Source organism: Episyrphus balteatus, chromosome 4 (assembly GCF_945859705.1).
Source record: "Episyrphus balteatus chromosome 4, idEpiBalt1.1, whole genome shotgun sequence".
Taxonomy (NCBI): Eukaryota; Metazoa; Arthropoda; class Insecta; order Diptera; family Syrphidae; genus Episyrphus; species Episyrphus balteatus.
This window is the reverse complement of record NC_079137.1, coordinates 59896228-59921224: the sequence shown is the minus strand read 5'-3', so window position 1 is coordinate 59921224 and position 24997 is coordinate 59896228. Positions and strand designations below refer to the sequence as shown.

General features: G+C 30.1%; 1 long non-coding RNA gene across 1 annotated transcript; it reads right to left on the bottom strand.

The window, feature by feature from the left end:
• Window positions 1-691: 691 nt before the first annotated feature.
• LOC129919538 (uncharacterized) lies at window positions 692-23796 on the bottom strand. Its single transcript, XR_008773088.1, has 3 exons — window positions 23585-23796; window positions 941-987; window positions 692-786 (listed from the first exon to the last, which is right to left on the bottom strand). It is a non-coding gene; the product is annotated as an uncharacterized LOC129919538 (long non-coding RNA).
• Window positions 23797-24997: the final 1201 nt, after the last annotated feature.

The following is a 24997-nucleotide window of genomic DNA, read 5'->3' as shown; positions in this document are numbered from 1 at the left end:
TCATCTTAAGTGTGAATGAAAAATTATAACAAAAAAACACAATACCCCCTCCCAAAAAAAAAATACAAAATAAAAAAAAAAAACATGAGAGATTTTTTTATTATTTAAAAAATTAAAAATTGTTTTTTAAAATTTCTTATTTGTAATAAGTATGAACGAGAAATGAAGTTGTTTTCTAATTTTATTGTGAACGTGAAGATATATTTAAAAAATAAAAAATTAAGAATTTTTTTTTTTAAATCATAAACATTATTATTATTAAATTTATTATATTCTGTATATATAAACAAAAAAAACACAAACAAAAAAAACTGTTTTCTTATTCTCTTGTGTATTCTAGAATTTACTATTGTTATTGAAAATAAAACAAAAAAAAAAAACTATAAATATAAAAAAAAAATCATACAATATATTATCATTATTATTATTATTATAATTATACTATAATTATTATTATTATATAAAGAGAAAATAAAAAAAAGAAATATTTCATTTTTATTGAAAAAAAAATTTTTTTGTTTTTATTTAATTTTTTTTTTAGTTTTGTTTGATTTCACTTTGGTTCTGCATCCTCTTTGCTTTATTTCTTCTTCGCATGCGATCCGCTTTTATTTTTTCAGAGTTTCTCCTTTTCGTTGGTTGATTTTTCGTTCTTTTTTTCCACAGATTTTTTATTTTTTTTTTTTTTTTCAGATTTATTAAACAAAATAAAATTGGAAACACAAAAAAAAATAATAACTCCGATTCTGTTAGAATCCTCGTAGTTGGTTAGTGTAGTTTGAATGTCTGTATGAAAGTAAAAAATAAAAAAAAAAAAACAAATAATTTCTTAATGTTAAAATTAAGTGTATTTGTATTTACATGATAAAACATTAATTATATCAAAATTATTCACTGTAAAAAAAAATTAAATTAAATTAAATTAAAAAATAAAGCTCACTCAGTGAAGCCACAGAAGAAAACCAACCCCATCAGAATAAGATTAATCTAAATTTTAAAAAAGAAAATTAAAATAAAAAAAAAAAACAGAATCAAATTTTAAATTTGAGATGATTGTATAGTTAATAATAATAATAAAAAGACAAATTAATGATAACACTTATATTACAAAAAAAAAATAAAAGAAAAAAACAAAGTAAATACAAAAAAATAAAAATTGTATGTATTTTGTCCATAATTTTAAATAAAAAAAAATATTTACTTAAAAATGCAAAAAACAAAATAAATGAACAATTTGAACAATTACAATGAACATAAAACTAAAAAAAATGAATGAATTAAATAAAAAAAAAAAAAACACAAATGTTGATGAGTGGATTAAAATATGCATATACATTATATTATAATATAAAAAAGAAATAAGAAAAAAAAAAAGAAAAAGAAATAAGAAACAAAAGAAAATTATCATAAATAAAGAAAAACAATTTTTGTTTTAAAAAATAAAAAAAAAAATTGTTTTATTATTTGGAAGTTATTGGACTTTTTCTCAATTTTCTGGAGATGACTATGGAGTTTTGCAGATTTGTTTTCAGAACCTGGAGTTATGCAGCTATAAACTCCTGCTTTATTGGCATATAGGTAACCTTTTGTGGGTTTGTATTTAGAAATTGGACGACGATTTAAGGAATTAAGAAGAATGTTCTTAGAACATTTTTGGCGTTAACCCAAACCTAATGTCGGGATAATAAAGCACTTGTGTTGGGCGCCATTTTGAGTAGAGAACAGAAAACAGAAATGCGTTTTTTCCAGCGATGAATTGCTTTTGGCGAAATAAATGCGTCATTTTAAATAATAATAAGCAGTATCTTTGGTGGAGTGTGTGGACACTAGTCACTGGGCGCCATATAGAGAAAATCTTTACACTAAAAGAAAAATATTGTCGGTTAACGGACGATAATCTTACGTGATAACGTCATAAGAAAACATGTTATTTGTAACAAAAAAAATAGTGTGTGTACACATGTACACGCGACTGAAGTTATACTTCTCATTCAGTATATGTAAATGAATTTCATTTGATATTTTTAATTTCTATTATTAAATTAATTAATCCACACTTCGTTTTTTTACATTTTTATGAAGTGAACAATAAATTAATTCTTTCATCCTCCTTGCTTCCATGCTCAGCTCGCAGCTCAGCTCAAATTTTGAGCTAGATCACTTTTGAGCTATGTACCATAGCTCAGCTCATTTGAGCTAAGCTGAAAGTGAGCTGAGCTGATGGTTGAGCTGAGCTGTTGGGTGAGCTGAGCTGTTGGGTGAGCTGAGCTGTCGGTGAGCTGAGCTGAGCTGTTGGGTGAACTAAGGTAAAGTGAGCTGAGCTGAGCTGTGATGGGTGAGAGGATACATTGATTTTTATTTGGAAAGTATAATGAAATATGAAGATATTTTAAACTTTTATAAAACACCATAGCTTAAGATGTTTGGTTCTAGTTCTAGTTATTAATGGAATTATTTTAACACATGGATATTTTTATAAATAAAACAGATAATTTTTCGTGATTTTTTTTCTTGGTTTTTTAATAGTAAATATATTTCTATTTTTTTACTAAAATATTTATTTTTTTATCATAAAAAAAAATTCCGGTACAATCCGGTTTTTCGACTTTTTTTCAAAATTCCGAGAAAATCGTTTGAAAGTTGGGGTACATTTTTTTTTCGAAAAATCCCCGAATCTTTGAACGCTCCTGGAAGCTAAACCGCTTGAGAGCAATTTTTGGGAGTGATGCCAAATGATAGCTTGTGTCATGGGCCTCCGCTTTGCACATTGTCAGATTTTTAAAAAATCGCCTTCCATGTTAAACCACCACATCATGCCTTTTTTTCCAGAATCGTGCCTATATTTTTTTTACTTTTAAGTTCACCCGGTTTGAGAACGCGTGGACCTACAGGGATGGGAGCTGTACCCAAATGTAGGTTAGAGTCCCCGCTACCTTTTGGCATCAAAAAATTGTTTTCATTTTCTTCAAAATTCCGCGATATAGGCGTTCGAACGCTTTGATCTAGAGACAGGGAAGTGGTGCAATATGAAAGCTTATATCCTCACCTACCCGATAGTGGTATAATCCGGTTTTTCGATTTTTTTCAAAATTCCGAGAAAATCGCCTTTGAAAGTTGGGGTAAAATTTTTTTTCGAAAAATCCCCGAATCTTTGAACGCTCCTAGAAGCTAAACCGCTTGAGAGCAATTTTTGGGAATGATGCCAAATGATAGCTTGTGTCATGGGCCTACGCTTTGCACATTATCAGATTTTTAAAAAATCGCCTTCCATGTTAAACCGCCACATCATGCCTATTTTTTCAGAATCGTGCCTACTTTTTTTTTTACTTTTAAGTTCTCCCGGTTTGAGAACGCGTAGACCTAAAGGGATGAAAGTTGTACCCAAATGTAGGTTAGAGTCCCCGCTACCTTTTGGCATCAAAAAATTTTTTTCATTTTCTTCAAAATTCCGCGATATAGGCGTTGGAAGTTGGGGGCGCTCACTTTCAGCTTAGCTCACTTTCAGCTCAGCTCAATTGAGCTGAGCTATGGTACCTAGCTCAAAAGTGAGCTAGCTCAAATTTGAGCTGAGCTGTAAGCTGAGCTGACATGGAAATTACCACATGCAACTTACCACACGCAACTTGCCACATACAACTTGCCACACGCAACTTGCCACATGAAACATGTAACTTGCAACGTGTTGTGTGTTTTATGTTTGCCGTACTGCGGTGTACTGCATTTTTAAATACTAAAGTACTGCCTACTCTAAAGGTGAAACGACAGCCCTGCTACACAGGGTGATCGCGTCATAATCCCTTTGACATTCTTGTCAAAAAGTAAATTTTCATACCCACCCTCCCATAAGAAGTATAACTTCAAAAATAAATAAAATAAGAGTGAAAAGTGTATTGTGCTGTCCTAAGATTCGAACCCCGAATCTCTGGTGCGAAAGCCAAACCGTTTGAGTGTTCATCACGTCAAAAAGAATAATAACAGTTTAAGATTCCGCACACCTCACATAGTAAGGGCATCCAGTTAAGCATAACATAATAGAGTTGCCGCCTCCCATTCATTAAAAATTTTGTTTGAGTTTGAATATTTTTTTTTTTTTTTGACTATTGATCTTAAAATAAACAAGGGAAACATATTTTCTACTTTAGCTAAAAGCAGTCATAAAGTCGCATTCTCAATTTACCTAATTTTCCCTTGTTTCGAGGTCAGCTAAAAACCTCATATACCACATTTAAATTTCTTGTCGCATTTTTTTTTTAAACAACATGCAGCAACCCTACGATTTCATTTTTCATAAACAAATAGTATTACTTACATTTATGCGTTTAATGTCTAATTATGTCTATGAGAGCAAAAAAAAACCCTTTTTAATCAATGATACATAAAACATAAATATGAGATGGCAACCCTAGCAAGTTTTGTTGAGCTCAACTACTAAAGATATTCATACAAATTTTTGATTCCAATTGAAGATGAAATTGTACCTTTTTCCTAACTTTAATTTTCATATTTCTTAACATATGGCAACTCTGGCTCATGCATTGTGAAGTGATACGGTGTCTCATAGTCCAAGCAGTGACCGTTGAGTTACCTAGCACATTCGATTAAAGATTAAAATTGGTGTCAATAGATAAGTTGATATTGAAAATGAAAAATTAGTGTTGCCACTTTCAAAATGGCAACACTATTAGGAAAAATAATTTTGTCAAATTTTTTGTAGTTTGATCAAATAAGAAAATTTTTTGAAACGTCAAACAAAAACCTAAAAAGTACAAAAAATAATAATAAAATAATAAAAGAAATGTAAACTTCAAATATGGCAACCCTTTTCGAATGATAAAAACCCTACAAAATATCTTTTTTTTGAACAAAAGTAGTGAATTTACTATGCTGTGTTTTATAAAAATCACTTGTGCCAGCATTGATGGCAATTCCAACGTTGTTTTAGTTCGAAATATAAGCGTTTGTACTATGAGTATAAGCGTTTGTAATATCAGTACAATGTAAAAACTGTTTAACCCAGATAGATATGTCCACCAGAAGCTAAATCCTTCTATTCCTTCTTAATCCAAATTTGCTACATCATCAACATCTCTCAAATATTATTTATAATTCTAAGAAATAGAAATATGATCAAGACCACATTTTGTAGGTTTTATCAGGGTATATTTTCTTCACCTATCTCAAACGCAAACTTCAAAAGCTTGGGAAATAAAATTCCATATTTTTTTCAACCTTGAATATTCTTTGTTTGTGTCAGGCATATCTAAATGTATTTATGTTCATACCTTGGACTCATCATTATACTATGCTGAATCTAGGTCAGGAACTTTTGGATTCATGTGAAATTCATTCCTATTTATAAACTATATGTGTACATTTGCGTTAAATGCTGATAATCGGCTTAACGCGATATAAACATCACAACGGCAACAAAAAAAGGGTCACACAATCCCTGGACAGTCATCAAGGAAGATAAACATAAGTCTATGTTAACAAGGTCGTAGCTATAAAAATATCAGCGGGGGGGTTAAAAACTGGAAAACACAAGTTTGGAAAACGGGGGTCTTACTTTTTCGAAAACTTCAATTTTTTATTTTTCTTCAAAGCTTTTCATTGAATTTTGTTAGTCATGGCACGAAAGGGGAAGAATTTAAGCCCCCTTACATTGAACTCTCCTTATGTTACGCTCCTGGTTCATTTAGAACATAGCAAAAAAATAAAAGGACAGGCAACTTCTTCGTGACACTTGGTATTGTCGTCAGTATAAGCATAAATGGTGAAGTTCTGGAAAGGAGATGGGGCAAAATTATATGGGACCTGGGCCATGAGCGTACATTAATGAGACTAGTCTCAAACTGAAGCTGGAGGTTAGTATATTCAATCTATGATTTTTTTTTCAAATCGTAAGTCAGGGTCTTGAGATGCAAGGCTCCAAAGTTCGTTCTAATAACCCTTACTTGTCCCTTTTACATGCAAATATCATGAGAGCTACAAGAGAAATATTGATGTCAAATGAAAGGTTTTTAAGTACTATGTAGTTAAAGACTAATCTTTTAAACAATATAAAATATATATTACACAAAACGAAGAAAAAAAATCGATTCATGTTCGAAATTAATGGCATTTATTTTCAAATTAAATATGCTTGCGATCGACACGTACGCATGTTTAGTTATAAAACTGTTATAAACTTATCAGTTTATTATAGTTTCAAAAAGCTCCAAGAAATATATTTTAAACTAAAACTGGGACAAGAGTGGATTTATCGAAAATCTTCTTTAGTATGTATTTTGTAATCTAACATAATTTGGTCAAATAAACAAGCTTCTAATCCGCATTCTAAAAAATTCAAACAGTTTTATAACTATACCTGCGTGTTGATTGCAAGCATATTTAAATTGAAAATAAATAAATATTTTGAACAAAAATCGATTTTTTTAAATAACATTTTACTTTTCTTTATTTGTTCGCCATTTCTTTGTTTTCTGTAATATGTATTTTATATTGTTTAAAAGGCATTAAAACAACCTTTCATTTGACATCAAAAACATCAATATACCACTTGTAGTTCTCATGATATTTGCATATAAAAGGGATAAGTAAGGGTTATCAGAACGAACTTTGGAGCCCTGTATCTCAAGACCCTGACTTACGATTTGAAAAAAAAATTCAAAGATTGAATATACTAACCTTCAGCTTCATTTTGAGACTAGTCTCATTAATGTACGCTCATGGCCCAAAAACGCCCCATCTCCTTTAATACGATTCATTATAATTATATAGCTGATGTGTGTGGGATAATGTTGTGTATAGGGAAGAATAACAAACTCGTGTTACTATTAAAATACAATTCTTTTGTGGGTAAAACTATTTTTGTTGTTGCTAACGTTTTTGTGGCGGGACTAGTGATGTGCCTCGGGTATATACCAATCGGGTGGGTATTTATAAATGGGTATTTACCGGGTTTATACCGGGTAAATACCCAAACGGCGGGTATATACCCAAAATGAGGGTATTTACGATTTACAGACGAAAATGAAAAATCCCACTAGGGGGAGGAGTGATGTCAAGAAATATTTTTTACATAAATTCCATTACATGCCCTTTAGAACGTTTTCAATCAATACTTGTATTTTTAATAAGCTTTTATTAGCTTCACTTGTAACAAACAAACTAACTAGCAATGTAATAAAATCGAAGAAGTTAATTTTGACCGACTTCCGATTATCGTATGAAGCTGAAACTTTGTACACATATGTAGTTCAGACGTCAACACAATATTTTGGTTGTCAGGGGAGGGGCGTGAGTGGGTCGAAACACCCCAAATCAATTTTAGCCTTCAACTTATTGTAACAAACGGAAGCTTAAAAACATTGAAACATTCCAAATCAATTCTTCTTCTTCCTTTTTCTCGGCGCTGTTATGATCTCGATGTCGAGGGGATCATAACTATCCCACGTAACTGCTTCACACTAGTGATCCGCCTGTGGGGTTCGCCGGGTTGACCTCAGAAATCGGCGGCAAGCCTCCCGGTTTTGTATTGTTCCATTTCTAAGGCCAACTGAATGCTGGTGGTTTTGCATTTGCTTGTACCAGGAGTTTTTAGGCCTACCTTTCTTTCTATTTCTACATTCCAAATCAATTAAATGGAAAAAAAATCATGGAGGCTTATATAACATACAATTTATGTAAGTCGAATACCTTCAATAATGATAAGAATAATGATAAGAATAAAAAGTAAAATACATAGTAAAATATATACTTTTAAAAACAACGCTTTGTTCAAACTTATTAATAAAACTACACACAACCGCTGTACGCTTTTTGATCTAACCATTTGATATAAGTTAGCGCCTGATTATCCCGATAGCAACCAAAAGCACGTTTTTTTCTTGATTTTTCCATAAATTGCAAAAACAAAAAATATTTTTTTTAAAAAACCCACTAGATTTTTGTATGAAATTTATTGAAGATTTCAAAACACTCCTTTTCTTGTGCAATCAGCGGATGCTGATTTATTGATCTAAAGCCAAAAAGATCCTTTCCCGTTCTAAAATCGATATCTCAGCGTCGAAATCAAACTTTAAAAAAGAAAATTTAAGCTGGATAAACAAGTTATCCGATCCATATTGGGGTTAAGCTGGAAAGAAAAAATTTCCAATTTTCTTTTTTTTGGATTTAATAGGATTGAGCCGAACATGTAGCTTGAAAAAAAATCATTATGATTTCTCAAAACTAGAAACTTTGAGCTTTATCTTGTTTAAAATTTTGGAAATTTTTCTTTTAATCCGTTAATTTTTTCCGCTAGTGTCTTTAATTAAATAAAACTTTTTTATAAATAGGGCCGTTTTCAAGCCGTTTCAATTTAAGCGGATTTTGCTTAAATTACTTTTTTCTTGCTCATAACGTCATAACTCTGAAAATATCATTTAAAACTATACATCCGTTTTTGAAAAACAAACACTAATAAACGTGGGTGAACAAAAAAATTAATTGTTTTTTCCTCCAAAATTTAACACAACAAAATAACCTCAATCAAGAAGACCGAACAAGTGTGCCCCTGTCATTTTTATATAATATAAGGAGCCTATTTCAGAGCTTAATACACTGTTTACATCAGCTACATCAATGACTTTAAACATTAATTGCGGAGGCCTGTTGGACTTCACGAAGCATTTTTTGAATATTTACACTATTTAAACCATATAAGAAATATTTCCCGAATTTCAATCGGACTCAACTATTGGCTTTTGAGGTTGCTGATGTAGCTGATGTAGTTGATGTAGTAGCTCTGAAACAGGGCCGTGATGACAAACAATCGAATTTGTAGCGATTATAAGTAAATACCCGTTTTTACCCTCGTTTTGGTAAATACCTGGTATATACCCAGGGTATAAACCCACAAATGGTATATACCGGGTATTTGCCCATCACTAGGCGGGACATTAAATTCATTAGTACTCAGAATATATATATGACGGGTAGAAGGTATAAGTCGCAAGAGTTAGCAACAGTTGACCTAATTTATTGTTTGTTTGTTTTTTTTTTGTTGTTGTTGTTGCTTAGATAAAAAAGGGGACTTTCATGATAAAAATAAGTATTAAGGAATTCTTTTGATAGAACAACAACAAAAAACAAGGCTAAATTGAGGGTAATTTTTTTACTTGATTGAATTCAAAACAACCTTCAAATATTATGAGTTATTGTTTATTAAAAGAAGAAAACATACAAATTGGGGTTTTCCAGCAGATAATTTTTATGTTTCTTTATAATAAAAAAGATATTAACATGGAAGGTACTTTACTGTTAGGTTATGCATTTGTAGGACCTTGTGGACCTCAAGAAAGAACAAGACCCCATACAAAATTCGACTTCAAGAAATTTAACGCCTTCATAATGTATGAGGATCTTATGAAATAAAAAGTGTGACTTCATAAAAGAATAAGACCTCATACAAAATGCGACTTCAACAATTTAAACGACTTCATAATGAATGAGGACTTCATGGATTAAAAAGTCTGATTTATTAAAGAATAAGACCTCATACAAAATGCGACTTCAAAAAATTTAACGCCTTCATAATGTATGAGGACTTTATGAAATAAAAAGTGCGACTTCATAAAAGAAATGACCTCATACAAAATGCGACTTCAAGAATTTAAACGACTTCATAATGAATGAGGACTTCATGGATTAAAAAGTCTGACTTCATTTAAGAATAAGACCTCATACAAAATGCGACTTCAAGAAATTTAACGCCTTCATAATGTATGAGGACTTTATGAAATAAAAAGTGCGACTTCATAAAAGAAATGACCTCATACAAAATGCGACTTCAAGAATTTAAACGACTTCATAATGAATGAGGACTTCATGAATTAAAAAGTCTGACTTCATTAAAGAATAAGACCTCATACAAAATGCGACTTCAAGAAATGAAACGCCTTCAAAATGAATGAGGTCTTCATGGATTAAAAAGTCTGACTTCATTAAAGAATAAGACCTCATACAAAATGCGACTTCAAAAAACTTAACGCCTTCATAATGTATGAGGACTTTATGAAATAAAAAGTGCGACTTCATAAAAGAAATGACCTCATACAAAATGCGACTTCAAGAATTTAAACGACTTCATAATGAATGAGGACTTCATGAATTAAAAAGTCTGACTTCATTAAAGAATAAGACCTCATACAAAATGCGACTTCAAGAAATGAAACGCCTTCAAAATGAATGAGGTCTTCATGGATTAAAAAGTCTGACTTCATTAAAGAATAAGACCTCATACAAAATGCGACTTCAAAAAACTTAACGCCTTCATAATGTATGAGGACTTTATGAAATAAAAAGTGCGACTTTATAAAAGAAATGACCTCATACAAAATGCGACTTCAAGAATTTAAACGACTTCATAATGAATGAGGACTTCATGGATTAAAAAGTCTGACTTTATTAAAGAATAAGACCTCATACAAAATGCGACTTCAAGAAATTTAACACCTTCAAAATGTGGAATAAAAAGTGTGACTTCATTAAAGAACAAGACCTTATACAAAATGCGACTTCAAGAAATTAAACGCATTCATAATGTATGAGGACTTTATAAAATAAAAGAGTGACTTCATAAAAGAATAAGACCTCATACAAAATGCAACTTCAAGAAATTAAACGACTTCATAATGAATGAGGACTTTATGAAATAAAAAGTGTGACTTTATGAAAAAAACAAGACCTCATACAAAATGCGACTTCAAGAAATTAAACGCCTTCATAATGTATGAGGACTTTATGAAATAAAAAGTGTGACTTCATAAAAGAATAAGACCTCATACAAAATGCGACTTCGAGAAATTTAACGCCTTCACAATGTATGATGACTTCGTGGATTAAAAAATGTGACTTCATAAAAGAACAAGACCTCATACAAAATGCGACTTCAAGAAATTAAACGCCTTCATAATGTATGAGGATCTTATGAAATAAAAAGTGTGACTTCATAAAAGAATAAGACCTCATACAAAATGCGACTTCAACAATTTAAACGACTTCATAATGAATGAGGACTTTATGTAGTAAAAAGTCTGACTTCATTAAAGAATAAGACCTCATACAAAATGCGACTTCAATAAATTAAACGCTTTCATAATGTATGAGGACTTTATGAAATAAAAAGTGTGACTTCATAAAAGAATAAGACCTCATACAAAATGCGACTTCGAGAAATTTAACGCCTTCACAATGTATGATGACTTCGTGGATTAAAAAATGTGACTTCATAAAAGAACAAGACCTCATACAAAATGCGACTTCAAGAAATTAAACGCCTTCATAATGTATGAGGATCTTATGAAATAAAAAGTGTGACTTCATAAAAGAATAAGACCTCATACAAAATGCGACTTCAACAATTTAAACGACTTCATAATGAATGAGGACCTTATGTAGTAAAAAGTCTGACTTCATTAAAGAATAAGACCTCATACAAAATGCGACTTCAATAAATTAAACGCTTTCATAATGTATGAGGGCTTTATGAATTAAAAAGTGTGACTTCATAAAAGAATAAGACCTCATAAAAAATGCGACTTCAAGAAATTTAACGACTTCATAATGTATAAGGACTTCGTGGATTAAAAAATGTGACTTCATGAGGAACAAGACCTCATACAAAATGCGACTTCAAGAAATTAAACGCCTTCATAATGTATGAGGACTTTATGAAATAAAAAGTGTGACTTCATAAAAGAATAAGACCTCATACAAAATGCGACTTCGAGAAATTTAACGCCTTCACAATGTATGATGACTTCGTGGATTAAAAAATGTGACTTCATAAAAGAACAAGACCTCATACAAAATGCGACTTCAAGAAATTAAACGCCTTCATAATGTATGAGGATCTTATGAAATAAAAAGTGTGACTTCATAAAAGAATAAGACCTCATACAAAATGCGACTTCAACAATTTAAACGACTTCATAATGAATGAGGACTTTATGTAGTAAAAAGTCTGACTTCATTAAAGCATAAGACCTCATACAAAATGCGACTTCAATAAATTAAACGCTTTCATAATGTATGAGGGCTTTATGAATTAAAAAGTGTGACTTCATAAAAGAATAAGACCTCATAAAAAATGCGACTTCAAGAAATTTAACGCTTTCATAATGTATGAGGGCTTTATGAATTAAAAAGTGTGACTTCATAAAAGAATAAGACCTCATAAAAAATGCGACTTCAAGAAATTTAACGACTTCATAATGTATAAGGACTTCGTGGATTAAAAAATGTGACTTCATGAGGAACAAGACCTCATACAAAATGCGACTTCAAGAAATTAAACGCCTTCATAATGTATGAGGACTTTATGAAATAAAAAGTGTGACTTCATAAAAGAATAAGACCTCATAAAAAATGCGACTTCAAGAAATTTAACGACTTCATAATGTATGAGGACTTCGTGGATTAAAAAATGTGACTTCATGAGGAACAAGACCTCATACAAAATGCGACTTCAAGAAATTAAACGCCTTCATAATGTATTAGGATCTTATGAAATAAAAAGTGTGACTTCATAAAAGAATAAGACCTCATAAAAAATGCGACTTCAAGAAATTTAACGACTTCATAATGTATGAGGACTTCGTGGATTAAAAAATGTGACTTCATGAGGAACAAGACCTCAAAATGTATGAGGACTTCATGGCATAAAAAGTGTGACTTAATGAAAAAACAAAACCTCGTAGAAAAAGCGACTTCAAAAAATTAAAAGCATTAAAAATGTATCAGGATTTAAGGGAATGAAATGTGTCATGTGTGACTTCATTAAAGAACAGGACCTCATACAAAGCGTTACATATTTTTTTTCGATTTCATTTGCCAGAGATCATAACGACACGCTTCTCAAATTAAAATATAAATGCTTTTTAAAAAATTAAAGTCAAAATCCGCTATATCGTTGTTTGCGCGCTCATTTTTGGTTTCAATTTATAAAAAAAAAATTAAAAAAAAATAAAACAAAAATGCCATGTGTATATTTTTGTATGCAACTGATGCAATTTAAAAAATCTATTTCATCAATCTGTGTAATTAAGAAAGAGCAAAATAAATTAAAAATTCTTATTAATCAAGGTCAAGTTGAAAGTATATTATTTCTTAATATTTTAATTCTTATCGTTTTTTGTTTTTTTTTTTTACAAAATTTTGGTTTTGTGTTGATTTTTCAACAAACCAATGACTTTGGGCTAATTCCACGCAAGTTGACCACTAAACGACAAAAAATGAAAGCAAACGTATAAGAAATTTAATGATGTTATTTTACTTCTTATCCTTTTTATTTTAATAAAATTTAATATTAGTATATTATTGTATAATATACTACAATCTAAAAATAAAAAAATATGGAAATATTTGATTATAAGATGAGTAAAATTAACACTCTAATAGTTTTCAAAGCAATTACTATTTTAAAAAACCTATAAACTGTTCTTCTGGTTAACGTGCATTTTTATCTAACATTTAAATATTTTTCCCCAAAAAAATCTCGAGTCAATTACATATTCTAATACAGATTCTGACCCTAAAAAAATTATTTATTTTGTAAATCGTGGTTAAATATTTTAAATATGAAGTTACTGATTTTTTCTTTTGATTGTATATTGTATAATACGTATTTTCCTACAATGTCACACCCGTTACAAAATTATGTCACACCCGTAACATTTTTTAATGTTTTTTTTTTTATAGATTATTTTCAAATACATATATTTACTGGAAACGTTATAAAATTTCCTTTCATATTAGATACGATATCCACGACTTTTCATTCAAAAATCTACAATATATGGCTTCTAAGAATCACCGAAGCAGACTGAATCGATTTTCTAACGTCACACCCGTTGCATCTAAGAGTCAGTGACGTTGAAAGACAGGTTAAAAAAGTGTGATTTGAAAAATATATTAATAACTTAGTGGTACACCAACCAGGAACAAGAAATGATGTAATTGTGTCACACCCGATACTATGGGAATACCCTTTGATTGCAAATGAAAAGTTAAAGTTTTTCAAAAAGTGCAATATTTTTCCAATTACAAAACAAAGTTTTTAAGTTTTTACAAGGAAAATGTTCATTTTCGGTTCAACATAAACATTTTAAGCTACTTTTAGCCCGTCTTAGGGGTTGTATGTTCATATGTTCTTTCATAACTTCTAAACTACTTATCATAATTTGACAAATGAGATTTCGTTGGAAGCGTCTTAATTGTACGCTAGTTATCTACGTCACTTGTTTGATTCAATTTCAAATTCCCAATTAATATTGACAAAAGTGAGCTTCTCTACTCCAAATGAAAATGTTGAGAATTTTTCCAAGAATTACGGAAATAATCTTTTCGAACCGTTAAATACAAGTCTTCTAAGTAATTATACAAAAATTGTTTACCTATGTATGTAAATAAAATACATACATATTTACTAAAGCCCTTTCAACATTTCCAAGTATTTACTTAAAAGGTCCTCCCATGATTAAACTTCCCTCCTGTATCATTTGTTTTAATATCACTACGACGACGATGTAAAATTCCTATTAACACAATAATTGAATAACTACTTCCTTCCCTCAGTCCTACAGAGAGTAGGTAGAGAGAGATATTTTAAATAATTCCTGCTAATTGTACTTGAGAACATTGCAAAACGCCCTTGTTTTACATAATGGATCCTCTCTGTCTCTATAGATTCTCCCTGTTACACTCCTACCACCCCTTTTTTCTCCCTAAAAGGACATTTAACAACCAAAGACAAAAAAGGCCAAATGCAAATTAGATGAACCTGTGAAATAAATTGATTTAAAAGTTTTACCCCTCCAACTCAACTGTGATATGAAAATGCGAGTTACTTTTACTATGACGTTGCCTATCCCAATACTATAAAAAAGGGGGGCGATATTTCTATGTATGAAAACGATTGTGGGGTGGGGTGCGGAAGTTAACACGCGCGCACTCATACCATCCCCTAAAAACAGAAATAAAAAAAAAATTATAATTTAAACAACAGTTGTTGTTGTAGAGAATCGCTAGCAAATGCCGGGTGTGTTTCGTTTACATTCTATTCTTTACGCGCTTTTTCACTCTTTCTCCTTCACATTGAACTTCAACTTAACGCAAAAAAAAGTTGAATAAAAACAACAAAATGCGAAAAAAACTTATTTTCGTTTTATATATAAAATTTTGTGTTGTTGTCGTGTGCGCTAGATTTTTTTAGCACTTCCTCATCATCAACATCATTATCATCATCATCATCGTTTTCGTTCTAAGTATTTGTTGTTGTTGTTATTCAGCTTATCGTTGTATTTGTTAAAAAATATAATTATACTTTTTTGTTTATCAGTTTGTTCTAATCAGCTTTATAAAGCTTTAGCAATGGCATTGAAAATATAAACAAAACAAATTGACTCAGGAAGAGAGGGTGATGAAATGATGATGAACAAACAGGCGAACAGTTAAACGCGAGAAAACACCTATACAAATACAAAAATCTGCTATATAACAGTGACCCTGAAATTGCGCAAATTATGGAATGGTTTACGCACATTTTTCTTATCGCACACGCATAAACAATTTGGTATAAAAAAAAAATATTGTAGGTTTTTTTTTAGATTTTTTTTTTTGTTGTTTAAATATTTTTGACTTCTCGACATGGTGACGCTGAAGCACGAGTTATTAACAATTGTTTTTTTAAGAATATGGTTCTAGAAAAATTTTTAATCTAAAAATATTTGTCTAAATTTCAATGTCAAGATTTTGATAGAGAATCTGTGAGATGACGTAGAGAAAGACAAAAATATGTAGAATTATTATGTCAGTAATTACATAGTGTTACAAAAATGAGGTTTCTACTTGGGCGCCAGGATTTGATAACAGGTTTTTGTAGAGGAGCTCAATACAAACATTTTTTTCTTTGGGAGTGGGTCTATCTCTCCCCGTTTAGGTGGGAGGGGCATTTTTCTAAAAAAAACATTATCAAAATAAAAAAAAAATTATTAAAAAACAACGGCAACACTTACAGTAATAAATGATACAATTTCCGAAAGGCAAAATTGTACATTTGATTCTAATTTTTAAATCAATATTATATAACCAATAGTTTTTGAAATAATCGATTTCAAAGTTAAAAATAGGTGAAAACAAATTTTTTAAAACTCATTTTATACTATTTTTGTCCAGACTGTGAATTTTAGTAAAAAAAAAATTAATCACACAGAAAACTACCTCAATTGATTCCTTATCGAACAGTGAAAACTATATGTTTCTATGTCTTCTAGTTTATGAGAAAATTGAAAAATAAAAACAAATAAAAACAAAAAATATTTTGAAAAAGAAAAAATCTGATAAAATAATTTTTCAATTTTCTCAAAAACTAGAAGACATAGAAACATATAGTTTTCACTGTTCGATAGGGAATCAATTGAGGCAGTTAAAAAATCTATTAAAGTTAACTGTCAACTGGTGAATAAAATGTTATTGAAGTTTAAATGTCGAAAATGCAGGTTTTTCATATGTATATAACTTTTAAACAGGGGAAGATATCAAAATAAAGTATGCGAAGGATTTGTAGGTATTGTAAATCCCTAAAAAAAATATATCGATACTTTTTTTTCCACGACCACTCGCTTAGATATCATGATTTTAAAATGTCAAATGTCAAAAATAACGGATTTTTGACTATTACTTTTTAATTGTGGGTCCTATCGAAGAGTTGTCTGTAAAAATCTAGTAGATAATGTGGTTCTCTATATGAAAACATTTTTTTATTTTTTCGTGAAAGTAGTCGTTCAAAAAAAAATTTATTTATTTGGTCAAATTTTTGTACCTAGTTTCTAAAATATAAGTTTTTTTGAAATATGTATATTTTTAACACACTTCATAGACTATAACGTTTAACACAAAATAGATTAAGATATGTATGTTTTAGTAACACTTATTGTTAAAACGAAACTTAGGGTGGGCTAACGAAAAAAAGTGATGTAATTTGATGATAAGTTGAGAAAGGTCTAAAAAGTAGATACAATTCGTGTACTGAAAAAGAATTCACCATTTTATATTTGTTGTTACCTTTGAAAAATGTTTGAATATTTCCATTTAAGGCGCAATGGAACCAGTAGATTTACTTTTTCTAAATTATAAATTAAAAGGGTCACTGTGGCGTATGCGTACTATTTTTTTTTGTGAGGTAAATAAAAAATTATGCATCTATAATTTTTAAACTAAGGGTAGGAAAGCGAAAATAAAAACTGGGCTTTCCTGGGCTAACCTTGGGCAAACAAAACCACAGTGCAAAACCAACAATTTTTATAAAATAAATTATAATATTATAATATATAATAATAAAATTATAATTTTAGAACTAAGGGTGGACCCAAAATAACTTTGGGCTATCCTGGGATAACCTTGGGCAATCGAACCAGGCAGGTTTGAAAAAAAAAAAATTAGCATTTGGGGGTGCCAACTTCACATAGCCCAACTTGGCAGAAGAAGAACTCATCTTAGTTTGCAAGCTCAAGTGAAGAATAACCTCAACTAAATGGCATTGATATCTGGAGGGAGCAAGCTAGCGACCGAACTGGCTTTATCAGGAAAATAGAAGTTTTGGCCCCTGTTCAAAAATGCATAATTTGCGCTGGTTAATAAAGTAATTAATATAAATATGAGTTTAAAGTAGACGTTTTCTTTAAAATCCTTTTTTTTTTATTTTATATAATCCTATTGTCAATACCAAGGATATCAGTGCCATGACATTTAATGTATTTAATGTATTAAAGATGAATTTTTGCAATTCCGTATTTTACAAAATTTTCGGTTGATTTCACTCCATAATTAGATTCTTTTTCGAGTTTTATGTACGCAGATATCTGCTTCCCAATAATGAAAATAGAAAAAAAAATTGAATTTCAAATAAATCTGCAACTTGACCTCAAAGAAGCTTTTAAGTTTCATGTACACGTATTAATAGAGCCTAAAAAGATCTTTTTTTTAATGCCTCAATCAATGGATTTGGTGGACATTTTTTTAAGTGCATTTTACAGATAAAAATTTTACAGTTCGTCTAGTTAAAAGTCTGGCTATAATTTTGCATTTTTCAAAACCGGTTTTGGAAGATATTTTTTCTGAAGTTGAAAAAAATCTACGACGTCACGTTTTTGAGATATAACTAGTTCAAAATTAATTTGTATCTACGAAACGTGACGTCATAGATTTTTTTTGACTTCAGATTTGAATTTAGAACATTAAAATCTATTAGAAAAGTATATTTTTGTTCACAGAAAAAATAAATTCTCAGTTTTTATGGACATTGAAACTTTTCATTATATCATGTTTTCTAATATTTACTTAAAAACATAGTTGGCAACCATATAACCGCAATATTTTCAATTTTCTTATGAAACATAAATAGAAGAGATCTTAAAATTGTGCTAATTTAAAAAAACAATCCATGAAATAGCGTAATAAAAGGTCTTAAAATGTGTTTTACTAATTTGGCATTTTTTGGACTATGTTTTTAAAATTTTTGATTTTTTTTTAAAGAATATGAATCTATGAATCCTAAATCTAAGATCTGACACCTTTTTGTTATGAATTTAGCCCAATTTCTAGCTTATATACTGATTTGAAAATGAAAATTCTATTTTAACGCCCATTCTTTCTCCATACTATTATCATTCAGTGTATCAAATTTCATAACTTTTCGTCCAGAAATGGCCGTGCAAATGAATTTTGACGCCAAAAACGACCAATTGCATCACTGTGCGGCGACGTGGCTGTCAAAAAACCGGTGCGGTGGTGGTGCGGCGGAATTTCATTTTTACACGGGTATGCACTACAAACTCGTAACTTAAAATCAAAACATATTTTCAAGCATCAAACAACTTGACTTACCTAACTTTAGTTATTGTTTCTTAACAAAAATTCCTTCCGACTAGACATAATATTATATTCTTTTTCAATTTATTTTCAATACAAAGTCATATAGAAAATCCTTGAACCATGATCTAAGATATTCATATATAATAAAATAAAATCCAACCACTAATTACACTGGTCCACATCACCTTACAGGGGCGGATCCAGGATTTTTTTCTGGGGGGGGGGGGGCACAAGGGACGGATTGGCAAAAAAAACAGCAATAACAGTTAGAAATAAAGTGAAGTACCATGCGACTGACTAACAAGCAGAAAATTTTAACGACCCACAGTGGTCTAAAACCTGGCCAAAAATATTTAGGCACATTTCCCACATCAAATAGGTACCAAATGACCAAAAAGTTATTCGGAAGGAAAAATTTTCATTTTCTTGTTACAGTAAAAGCCACTTAAGTGCTAACCCTCTTACTCCTGGATTAGCCGGAAGAAAAAAAATATAAAAAATCAGAAAATGCACGTACAATTCTTTATTTAATTTTTTGACTTAAGTTGTTTCACCAAATAGTTTTTGAGAAATTAAGTTTTAAAGATGAAATTTTGAAAAAATAATGTTTACGTTTTTTAATTGATTTTGTATAAAATTTTGCAATATTATGGACATAATTATACCTACCATTAGTTAATGACCTAGTAGTTTTTAGTCAAATACTAAAGACTTCATTCTAATAAATATTAAAGTTCCTAAGAATAACAAAAAAAACTGAATCATACTTTTTTGCCGGGAAACCCAGTTTTGTTTTTTTTTATTTGCATTAACCTTTTGTAACCCAAGGTCGTAAATTTAAAAATTAATAAGTCAATCGATTGGCCTTTATCTTTAATAAAACACGTATTTTTTAAAAATTCAATAAAGTCATTATTTACTTAGTTATTTCGATATTTTGGGAGTAAAAAAAAAGTTTAAATAATTTATTTTTATATAAAAATGCAAAAATTCAAGCAAAAAACTATCTAATATTAATTTTTAGGCACTTTCCTAAAATCCAAATAAAACCCCGTGGGGTTTACTAACAAAAACTATTTTTTTTCTGAATTTCGTAGTTTTTTTACAAATTTGCTTATTTTCAAAAAAAGCCCAACTTTCAACATTAACTGTCAATTAAAAACTATTGGTGCTATTTATTAGAAATTTGAAGTACTATTTCGATAAAGCAATACTTAAAGATTATAATATTAGAAGCTTCAAAAGAAAAAAAAAAATAGTTTGTAGAGCTTTTATGCAATCTTTTTCGGTTTGTTACAGAAATGTCACATGGGGCTACAAGGGGTTAAATTGTTTTATACCTCAAGAATATTGTGTTCAAATCGTAGGTCTCTTGGAGCCAAATTGATCAAGTTATAAGTATTTTAATACTACCCTTAGGAACGTTTTAGTCTTTTAGTCCAGAGTTCAAAACTTTAAATCGTTATCCCCACAACTAATGTTTTCAACGCCGGTGCTCCTCATAACTTCAAAACTACTGCACCGATTCTTTTGAAATTTGGAACACTATTATTTTTACATATTTTTAGAGGTATCCCTGGAGAAATTTTCTCAATAAAATAATATTTATAAAAATCTATAAGTAAGGGTCGCTTTTGAGGAGTTTTTTTTCAAGGGGTCTTTATTTTCGGGGTGCAAACTTGGGAAATCTTCTGAAATGCAAGTTTGTTCTACATATATAGCAGTTCTATAATGTATAGTTTATGCAATTTTGTGACGTGTTCCGCTATTTTAAAAACACTAATGTTGAAAAAAAACAACGAAAAAAGTGCACATTTTTTAACCCCTCTGTATGAAAAAATAGAGTTGCATATACAATTATTTTTTTTATATCATTCAATGTCATCCGATGTCCATATCAAAATTTTTCACCAAAATCACTTTGAAAATTCACTTTTTTTTAAATCGAAAAATCGTTTATTTATTTGTGAGGTGGAGCTTTTCATGGGAAAGGGATGAAACAATCAACAAAATTCGCATTTTCAGCCAGAAATAGACAAGAATTTCACTCAAGTTCTTTCTGTTATTATTCATATATTTTTAAAACTCTTATAGTTTGATTTCCTTTAAGTATGAACTTTAAGTTCTGGGGGGGCACGTGCCCCCGTGCCCCCCCCCCCCCCCCCTGGATCCGCCTATGTCACCTTACAATAGCATTTAAAACATTCAAACAAAGTGCGATGTACTTTCATAATTACAAAAAAACAATGCATCATTTTTTTTTTTTTACTACATCGCCATTGTTATCTAATCAACATCTTACGAGTGAAATTATAGGGAAAATTGAAAAACAATAATAATAAAAAATGAGAGAAAAACATAGGTTAAGTAACAGCCATGAAAAAAACTTCAAGGTCTCCCCACTTGTAAAAAATCCAACTTCCACATGACGTTTTATACGTGTTCAACAAAAGTCTCATAGTCCAGTAATTTTAGGTTTTATCTGCGGAAAAATTCCTACTGGGCTGAATTTTGGTATACAGCTTAATGACGGCTTTGTTATGAAGATGTGAAAAATCGACATTGATATCGTGTCCGCGTTAAGAGTTATAGAGGTCAAAAGGTCACAAAAACTGGTTTTTCACGATTTTCAGCAAAACGGTAAGTCTTATCAAAAAATTTTCAATGCAAGAATAGTAGACCAGATTATTATATATAAAAAGTGTCATGACACTTTTTGTCCTAAGACCCACCGTTTCTTAGGTATAACGATTCAAAAAGTTGAAGTTTAGTTGTAATCGTCATAATCCTTTTCCTGAAAAAAAAACTCCTAACTGAAAAGTTCCTGAAATTTCATTATTTTTTTAGCTTGAATTTCGTTCCTCAACTGTTAAGAATATGGGGAAACCAAAAAAAAAATGGAAATTTTCGCCATTTTTCCGATTGGGGCCCTTCTCCCGAAACCATTTCCCTGGGAATTTTTGTTTAGAATATGTCTGAAAATATACAGGGTGTGCAATAGAGAATGGACAACCCTAAAACAGCTTATAGCTACACTTATGATTGTTCTAAAAACAGATAGAAAAAAGTTCTATCGCAACCAGTTCATAAAATATGGACTTTTTTTCGTTCAGTGTATTTTAAATTTTATCATCTTATGTTTTCGTTCACTACAACCACGAATGAATGAATTTTATTTATTTCTTTTTTTTATAATTTTCTACAATAATTGGATGAGTACATAAGCACTTTAATAATTTCATAGCTATTGCACATTTTCGTAAAAAAAAAATTTGAAATCTGTTTTTTGATGCAAAATGTAAAAAAAGTATTTTATGAAAAATTTTAACCACCTGTGGTATAAAATAAATCTATAGAAACCTAGGTGGCCATCTTTCTTAAAAATATTCTCCTTATACCAGAATATTTTTAAGAAAGTTGGCCACCTAGGTTTCTATAGATTTATTTTATACCACAGGTGGTTAAAATTTTTCATAAAATACTTTTTTTACATTTTGCATCAAAAAACAGATTTCAAATTTTTTTTTTACGAAAATGTGCAATAGCTATGAAATTATTAAAGTGCTTATGTACTCATCCAATTATTGTAGAAAATTATAAAAAAAAGAAATAAATAAAATTCATTCATTCGTGGTTGTAGTGAACGAAAACATAAGATGATAAAATTTAAAATACACTGAACGAAAAAAAGTCCATATTTTATGAACTGGTTGCGATAGAACTTTTTTCTATCTGTTTTTAGAACAATCATAAGTGTAGCTATAAGCTGTTTTAGGGTTGTCCATTCTCTATTGCACACCCTGTATATTTTCAGACATATTCTAAACAAAAATTCCCAGGGAAATGGTTTCGGGAGAAGGGCCCCAATCGGAAAAATGGCGAAAATTTCCATTTTTTTTTTGGTTTCCCCATATTCTTAACAGTTGAGGAACGAAATTCAAGCTAAAAAAATAATGAAATTTCAGGAACTTTTCAGTTAGGAGTTTTTTTTCAGGAAAAGGATTATGACGATTACAACTAAACTTCAACTTTTTGAATCGTTATACCTAAGAAACGGTGGGTCTTAGGACAAAAAGTGTCATGACACTTTTTATATATAATAATCTGGTCTACTATTCTTGCATTGAAAATTTTTTGATAAGACTTACCGTTTTGCTGAAAATCGTGAAAAACCAGTTTTTGTGACCTTTTGACCTCTATAACTCTTAACGCGGACACGATATCAATGTCGATTTTTCACATCTTCATAACAAAGCCGTCATTAAGCTGTATACCAAAATTCAGCCCAGTAGGAATTTTTCCGCAGATTGGGCTTAAAAATGACTAAAATGACTGGGCTATCATATAATTTTACATAACACTTTCCAACTGATGTCGAGATCTGCGAGATAATTCATATAGAACATTACCCTCTCACTTCGAAGTCGGGCGATCGGGGGAAGTGAGAGAAAGGGTGAAGTGCAACTAAAATGTAATATTATTTTCACTGTTTTCATACAAGTCAGCCTCAGCTACTAAAAAGTACAGGTATAGTTGTAATAGTTATAAGCTCCAATTATATATGACAAAGGGGGTATAAAAGGGGTATACAAAACTGTCAGAATAAGATTCGTGACGAGCGATAATTGATTTTCACAATCAGTTTGCTTCCCCCTCGCAGTAAACTGACCTTGAAACAAGCAAACAAACAGTTCTACTACACACGTTTTACGATGAGCTGAGAGCTATATGAAGCTATGATAGCATTTCGCCGAAACAATATCAGTCCGACACTTTTTCGGTATGGCCATTGTTTTCATCGTGTCATCGCCTGGTTGTAAAAATATGGTTGTGATGGAAAAAAACATTCGTCAGAGCAGCCAGAAGCGGTTGAAGCTTATAAACAAGCTATAGATAAGACCTATCTAGCCGATACAGCCTATCTTTGACAAAGTCAATGTCAACGGAAATTTTGATAACAAAACGTGGGGATGTTTACTTTCTTTCTATATCTGTCTCTGTCTCATGGTGAGTAAAAAAGAAGGTGAGCGATATGAGTTTTCATTCATAGAGAAGAATGTGTCTGTTATTTGATAGGGGTAACATACTTTGAAGAGGGTTTTATTTCAACAACACCGCATTTTGTTGTCTATATATATGAGAGGTATTTTGTAATTTATGGAATGATGATGATTGGGTAAATTCTAATAAAACTTTATCTATCTTTTTTGCAAAATTCTAAGAATTTTGATATGACTTCATTTGTAATTATTTTATTAAACCAGGAAGCTACAATATAATAATATTATCAGAACATTTTGAGATGATTAATATCAACTATACTTGAAAGACAATCCATTTGATAGTTTATTAATTTAAACTTATTTTAAAAACTTTTGATAACACCTCGATTAGATCCTAAAAAATTCTACAAATGGGTTCCTTACCACCCTTACCCATACAAAAAACACGCCATATATTTTAATCTTAAATGGAGGCAACATTTCGTCTGCGGATTAATGTTGTATCTAATTTGCTAAATCTTATCGTTTATGTATTGAGCTCACGATAAGGTTTAGGGAGTTTATTTCAAACGTGTTTTATATGATTATTTCAGATATGAACTATCGATTGAAGTGGTTATGATATACTTATTTAGTACAAAATTATTATGAAAACACAAAAAAAGTTTTGCTTTGAGAAGATATGAATATAATTTTTGTTATATGGAATTAATGAAGTAATAAGTCTAAGAACTTTCCGAAGAAAATTGGCTGTTGTATTTGGCAATTAATAGTTGTCTGTATTTGAAGAAAATCTTTTTTTAAATGCAATCTGTTTTTCATTACAAATTTTTAGAAATTATTATTATATTTATTATTTATTGCAAATAAATAAAATTTGCATTAAGAAAATATATTTTTTGCAAATTACATTCGTAAATTTTTTTTATTTCAACTGAAAAATATTTGCATTAAAAAAAAAATTACTGCAGTGAAAAATATTTGCGTTGAAAATAAAATTTGTATACAAGTTAAATATTTTGCATTAAAATAAATTTTTTTTGAAAATAAAAATTTTTCTGCTTTCAAAAAAAAAAAAA